Source organism: Bidens hawaiensis, unplaced genomic scaffold (assembly GCF_021521415.1).
Source record: "Bidens hawaiensis isolate Kalapana, Puna unplaced genomic scaffold, B.hawaiensis_p1.1 tig00049755_1, whole genome shotgun sequence".
NCBI classification, from domain to species: Eukaryota; Viridiplantae; Streptophyta; class Magnoliopsida; order Asterales; family Asteraceae; genus Bidens; species Bidens hawaiensis.
In genome coordinates, this window is record NW_027498900.1 from 1 (window position 1) to 7,609 (window position 7,609).

Consider the following 7,609-nt stretch of genomic DNA (forward strand, 5'->3'; position numbering starts at 1 on the left):
GCGGACATCCAGGAAAAATTTGGGATTTTTCTAAGGTCGTTTGGTATTTACGACATATTTAGTGTTTAAATGATGTTTAAAAATAGATAAATAAATTTTAAATAGGAGTTAGGGTTCTTTGATTTCGGTTTTGTGGCTGGATTATGGCAGAAAATTAAGTTAATTAACGTAATATAATATCATGTAAGGCTTCTAACTTGTGGGCTTGGGTCGGGCCTTGTGTTGTAGTTTTAAAACTTGACCAAAAAGGCCCCTAGAGTCTTCCAACTTAACTCTTTTTTCACCATCTTTCATAAACCTACAATTAACATTTAAAATTTGTAAATTATTGCACTTAACCCCCAATACTTTCATAAAATAAACAATTAAGCATAAAAACCATGATAAAATCATAAGGAAAGTAAGTGTGTTTTACAACACATCATGACCGTGACCCGCGTGACCGCGGGTTTATTTTTGAGTGAGTCTTCGACTTCACGTCAAATTTTGGCGCCGTTGCTGGGGATCGAACCCAGGTCACCCGCGTGACAGGCGGGAATACTTACCACTATACTACAAAATTTGACGTGAAGTCGAAGACTCAGTCAAAAATAAACCGAATACAACTAGTTAGATAGCGGTAAGCGGGTATCGAACACAGGGAGTTTGTGGAAAATTCGTAGCGCCCAACGTGTTTTAGATTGATAATGTTAATGTTTACTTTAACATTATCAAATTTTGGCGCCGTTGCCCGGGAGTAGTGCGCAACGTGTGTTAGATTTAGTAGTTTTTGTTAGTTATTTTCGGGTTTATGCTGGTTTTGTTAGTGTGCAGGTACCTACAGGTGTATGCATACTAGAACATCTGACAGGTCATCACCGCTAGTTATTGATCCCGAGATTGACAAAACACTTCGAAGAAACCGAGTCTTACTTAGGGAGAATAAGTTTCTTGGTTCTCCAACCGCATCAAACAACATGGATTCACCAGCTCCCACTTCGGGTCAAACAATCTCGACTACACCTCCACCAAATCTACCTCCACCAATCACTATTAATATACAAACAACATCAAGTGAACTCCAACCACCACCCACAACCGAACCCATAGCTGCTCAATACACCTACTCAACATCATCCACATCACCACCTATTACCAACCTTTTTCCTACCTTTGGTGCGTCATCATCATCTCAACAATATCAACCACCACCACCCTTTCAACAATCACAATCAAACTACCAATACCAACCCCAACAGTTTATGCAACATTCAAGATCACAAGGTGCGGGATATGGATATGGGTTTGACAATGAATTCGAGGGGTATGAAGTGGAAGGTTACTACACGGGAGGTGATGGAAGTCAAAGGGTAAATCCGGGAAATTTGGCCTATGGTCAATGGCAACATCCGGAATCGGTGCAAGGGGTTTAATAGACAAACACCACCGGTTATTCAACAACCGCATCAACAACAACCGGTAGTTGTCCAACAAAACATGCAACCACCACCGATTTAACAACAAGCTCAACAACACCCACCGGTTGTTGTGAATCAACAAGTTCCGCCACCAATTATTCAACAACCTCAAGGGCAACCTCAAGATCCACAATTTCAACAACAAATGCCCCAACCACAGTTTCAACAACAGTTTGCGCAGCCAAGGCCCGTTTATAGGCAAATGGGTCAACCAAGAGTACCAATGGGGGTACCAAGAAGTCATGCAAGAGAGATGGTGAGGGGGATTGAAGCCCATTTCCAACCCATAATTACTAATAATCCGTCTCCGGTGGTTATCCCTCTCAATAATCAAGGGAGGACATTTGAAGTAAGGACCAATTCCCTTCAAAGTCTTCAGAAGTATAAAGGTCTAGCAACGGAGGAACGTTACTTCCACTTGGAGGCATATGACTCCATTTGCAACACAATTGGGGGTCAAGGTTTTACATCGGATGAAGTGAAGTTGGTGCTATTTCAGTTTTCATTGGAAGACAAGGCAAAGAGATGGTTTTACACTTTGCCTTCCGCGTCTGTTTATACTTGGGCCGAAATGCAACAAAGATTTTTAGAAGAATTTTACACGGCCCAAAAGACCAATGATGCGAGAAGAAGTTTGAGAACCTTCTAACAACAATCGGGGGAAATGTTTCATGAAGCATTCAAGAGGTTTAACATGATGATTAAAAATTGTCCTCATCATGGTATTTCTTTATGGGAGTTGTTGAATGCATTTCATGAGGGTTTGAGCATGGAGGATGAACGGGATTTGCGGTCGATCACTAATGGTACATTTGGTACCAATTATGAACAAGATGATTGGGCGTATTTGGAACAAATGGCGGTTATATCAAAGAGAAAGGCCCAAACCGAACGAAGAGCAAGACCGACGATTAGTAGACTGCAAGTGCAAGCCGTGGAAGAAGGAAATGTACAAACCACTAATCAAGTAATCGATGTTTGTACAAATTGCAACGAGTTGGGTCATGCAACGGAGGTGTGTGGGGTAGGTCAAGCACCGGTGGAAGAGCTGAATGCACTTCAAGGGGGAGGTGGTAGGAATTACAACATGAACTCCAACACCTACCACCCCGGGTTAAGAAATCTCCCGAATTTTCGTTATGGAAATCCGGCTACTCAATCTAACCCGAATTTTCAAGGAAATCAAAGCAATTATGTCCCTCGCCAACAATATAATAATCAAGATAATTATCATGACGAGAATAATCAAGGATTTCAAGGTCAAGGGGGTGGCGGTCAAAGCGGGTCAACGGGTCAAAGTTCATCGAGTGGTAATGAGGTTATGGACATGTTAAAGTTGATGCAACAAGACATGCAACGAAGAAATCAACTTGATGAGGCGCGAATGCAAAAGGATGAAGTAAGAGATAAGGCCATCCAATATTTGACTACACAAATGGGTCAACTCGCAACTGAAGTGTCCGAGTTGAAGAAGAATAAATGTCAATTTCCAAGCGACACAAAGGTAAATCCTTCTCATAACTCTTCTCGTAATGTTCCTATTAATCACATTAGTGTTTTAAGAAGTGGTAGAGAAGATTTATCACTGGGTGTGGTTGATGGGGAAGTTGAGGATATTACGGGTAACGAAAGTGATGATGAAATAGTAACAAATAAACCCACTAAACATGTCACTTTTGAAAAACCGTTACAAAATCCGGGTCAAACTTCAAATTTAAATGATAAAAATAAGGAAGTAGAATCAAAGGTGGTTCCTTTTCCTTCGGCTTTACTTGACCCGGGTAAGAAAAATATTTTTTCAAGAAGGGTTCCTCAAAAAGAAGAGATGTGGGAAGTTTTTAAACAAGTAAAGGTAAATTTACCTCTACTTGAGGCAATTAAGCAAGTACCCGCATATGCAAATTTTTGAAAGAATTATGCACTCAAAAGAGGCAACAAAAAGTGCCTCTACGAGTGGATTTAACTGAGCGGGTAAGTGCGGTTTTAAAAGAAGATCTTCCGCCTAAGCTTCAAGATCTGGGAACGCCCTTAATTAACATTCAAGTATGCGATTTTCAAATGTCTAAAGCGTTACTAGATCTTGGGGCCGGAGTAAGTATTCTTCCGGGGTTATACGACCAATATGATTTTGGTCCTTTAAAACGAGTTGAGACAACGGTTGTGTTAGCCGATTTGTCCCTTAAACTCTCCCAAGGAATTGTGCGGGATGTGATAGTAAAAGTTGAAGAATTTTACTATCCGGTTGATTTTTTGGTCTTAGACTACTCATCGGTTGATTCGACCAAACAACAAAATGTTATATTGGGTCGAACGTTTTTAAACACCGCTCATGCTATTATTGACTGTCGATCGGACACGGTCGATATGGCGTTTGGAAATAGGAAAATGAGATTAAATGTGTTCACTAACGGATCTAATGCTTTATGTGGTGATGAGTGTTTCATGGCAGATATTTTTGACACGTGTGAACCGCACGATTATGAGGACTATGCTTTAGAAGCATGTGTTTGTGATTTTTCTGAACAGGTACGTCTTTGTGCATTGAGGATGGAAGAGAAAAATCAAGACGTGTTGGCGGTTAAAGAAGGACGACCACCATCGACTCATCAAATTGAAAGTCTACCAGCTATGATCGATTCGGGTACAAAACCATCATTGAAAAGTCCACCAAAGTTAGAATTGAAGGACTTGCCAAGCCACTTGAAGTATGCGTTTTTGGGGGATAATGACACATTACCGGTCATTATTGCATCTAATTTGGAAGAGGCCCAAGAAAAAGAATTGTTGAAGGTGTTGAAGGCGAACAAGGCTGCCATAGGTTGGACAATTTCCGATTTAAAAGGCATTAGCCCATCTATAGTTATGCACAAAATCATCACCGACGAGGAGGCAAAACCAACTCGAGAAACTCAAAGAAGGTTGAACTCCAATTTGAGAGAAGTTGTAAAAAAAGAGGTAATAAATTGGTTGGATGCGGGAATCATCTATCCCATCTCGGATAGCGCATGGGTAAGTCCTACACAGGTGGTACCGAAAAAAGTAGGTATACAGGTAATTAAAGATGAAAACGGTGAACAAATCGCCACCCGACCGGTCACCGGGTGGCGAGTTTGCATTGATTATCGTAAATTAAACGCCGCTACATCTAAAGACCATTTTCCATTACCTTTTATTGACCAAATTATTGAAAAATTATCGGGTCAAAAGTATTACTGTTTTTTGGATGGGTACTCGGGTTATAACCAAATTGTCATTCACCCGGATGACCAACACAAGACCACTTCCACCTGTCCATATGGCACTTTTGCTTTTCGGCGAATGCCATTCGGATTTTGTAATGCCCCGGCCACATTCTAACATTGTATGATGAGTATTTTTTCGGATATGGTCGGGGAGTCACTCGAGGTATTTATGGATGACTTTTCCATTTTTGGCCAAACTTATGAAAATTGTCTCAATGAATTAGAAAAAGTTTTAAAAAGGTGTGTTGAGACAAATTTAGTTCTAAGTTGGGAGAAAAGTCATTTCATGGTGCAAGAGGGTATCGTTTTACACTTGATTTGGTGTTTTAATTATTTCGTTTTTGTTAGTTTTCGGTTTTGTTTGGTTTTAAATCAATTTGTATTTGATTTGGTTGAATTATGGACGAATTAGATTTAATTCGTGTTGATTAAGGCATTGTAGAGGTTCGGTTAAGAGGAATTGAGGTTTGGATTGGATTTATGTCTTTTGGATTTGGATTCGGTTTAAGTCCGAAACAGGGGTGTGTTTTTGGTCAAATTGGATTGGTTATTAAGGTTAATCGATTACGAGATAATGTGTATTGGATTCGAAATTTGATTACGAGAATTTTGATTGGTTATTAGTACAATTTGGTTGAGTAACGAGGTTGTATTACGAATTTGGTATTTCTGGGTTTTTGGGTTAATCTTCATAATTTCTGGAAATTAGTTTGAAGATTTGAAGATTTGAAGATGAACTTGATTCGTCATCTTCTTCCTGGTGATTCACTATATGTTTCTTGGTGATTCGTTATCAACAGTGTTACTTCGCTACCTTGTTCGTTAACCAATTCGTGTGAGTTATTGATTCGTGTTATCTAGTTCGTTAACTAGATTAACTGATTCGTGTGACACGTGTTCTTCTTGGGATTTGTGTCATAACAACCTTTGCCACGTGGCATAAGGTGTCAGAGTTTGTTACAAATGGTTGTAACAACCTGATTCGCTAGAGTGTGATTCGCTAATCCACTGTAGCTGATTCGCTAAGCATTCCTTAGTGATTCGCTAAGTTTATGTTGGCGATTCGTTACTGATTATCATCTGATTCGCTAAACTAATCCTTTGTAATTCGTTGGGTCAATTCGTTAAGTTGACTTGGTCAATTCGTTTGGTCAATTCGTTTGGTCAATTCGTTATGTTGACTTGGTCAATTCGTTTGATCAATTCGTTAAGTTGACTTGTGATTCGTTAAACCTTTATCTCATTCGTTATCTGTTTCGCCATTTGGGTGATTCGTTAACCTTATTTGTGATTTGTTAAGTTGACTCATTAAGTTGACTTTTGATTCGCTAAAACACTCTCCTCATTCGTTAAGGTACTTCGTTACTGATCAGTCTTAATTTCGTTAAGGATTGATTTGCTATAACTGTTCACAGTTCGCTACAACTGTTCACAGTTCGCTATAGCTGTTCACTGACTCGTTAAGATATTTCTTTATTTGATTAGATTTTCAAAGATGGCTGGTATGTATGCATTAGCGTCTCAAAACATGTTGATGCAACAGATGTTGCAACTTGATACCGAGATAGGTTCACATTCTAAATGTCCAAGATTGATGAAGTTCAGTGACTTTGCCAAGTGGGAACCTCGGTTTCGTGCACATGTGGGATCGGTTCATCCTGACTGCTCATATTGTCTTGATGAAGTTTATGTTGCACCAATGATTGGTAATGATACTATTGGATATACTCCTAAATCTGTTTCTCAATACTCACAAGAAGAGAAGAAAGCTTTAGAAATCGAGATAAAAGCATATTCTACTTTGACTATGGCATTACTAGAAAATATCTTTCAAAAAGTTGGTAGTATCAAGAGATTTGCGTCTTTATTTCAACATCTGCGAATGAGAAGCATGGGAAACACAGCTGAGAGTAAGAAAGTGATGCTCAAGTTTCAGTTTCGAAACTTTAATTTATTGAAAGGAGATACAGTTGAAGAGATGACTACAAGATTTAGTCATTTAATTGCTGAAATGGACAAGATGAAAATGGAAATTTCTGAAAGAGATAAAATTGACACTATTAAAAGTGTGCTTCCAAGTTCCTACTCAACATTTCTAATGGTTTTGAAAGAGAATGATTATTTTCTGAATGAAGACTTGACGGCACTTGAATTTCTACAAAAGATCGAAGCTAGAGAAGATGATCTTAAGTGTCAAAAATCCTCCAAAGAAAATCAAGATCCAGCTTTCTATGGTGGAAGTATGCCTCTTAGTTCAACAATCTCTCCAATCACTGCTTTTCTTACTCATGCGGCAAGTGAAAAAGAATCAAGTATGTTTAATGATCCAAAAGTTTGTTTCTACTCTACTAGTAATTCGGGTGGTTCTGGAAGTTCAACTAATACCAATCCATTTGCTACACCACCTAGTGTTAATATGAAGGAAGCTGAGCAAAACTTTGCTTTTCTGACGGCTTTTATGTCTTCATATGAAAACTTAGTGAATAGTAAAATTGCCACAAGTGATTTAACAGATGAGGACTATGACCAGATAGATCCAGATGTTCTAGAAATCATGGATTTGAAATGGAACATGGCTATGATCGTTCGTAAAGTTAAAAGATTCATGCAGAGAACTGGAAAAGATCTTCCAGCTTTAAACAAGAAGTTGGGTTTTGACAAATTAAAAGTAAAGTGTTAAAATTGTCAAGAATTTGGGCATTTCGCGAAGGAATGTGACAAACCAAGGAAAGAATACACTGGACCTCGTGGTCAAAGTCAAAATGCTTCTACACCACGAGGAAGTGATGCTGAAAAGAAACCATCTTCTTTTACAACACAAGCAATGTTAGCAGATGGAACTGATTGGTCACAACGGTTACTATGCAATGATGTTCAAGCAAATTTGGCTATGTTTGGGTTACAAAATGA

General features: G+C 38.9%; 1 non-coding gene across 1 annotated transcript; it reads right to left on the bottom strand.

Moving 5' to 3' along the window:
- Window positions 1–490: 490 nt before the first annotated feature.
- Window positions 491–566, bottom strand: TRNAD-GUC (transfer RNA aspartic acid (anticodon GUC)). The gene has a single exon. It is a non-coding gene; the product is annotated as a tRNA-Asp (tRNA).
- Between the last annotated feature and the right edge of the window lie 7,043 nt (window positions 567–7,609).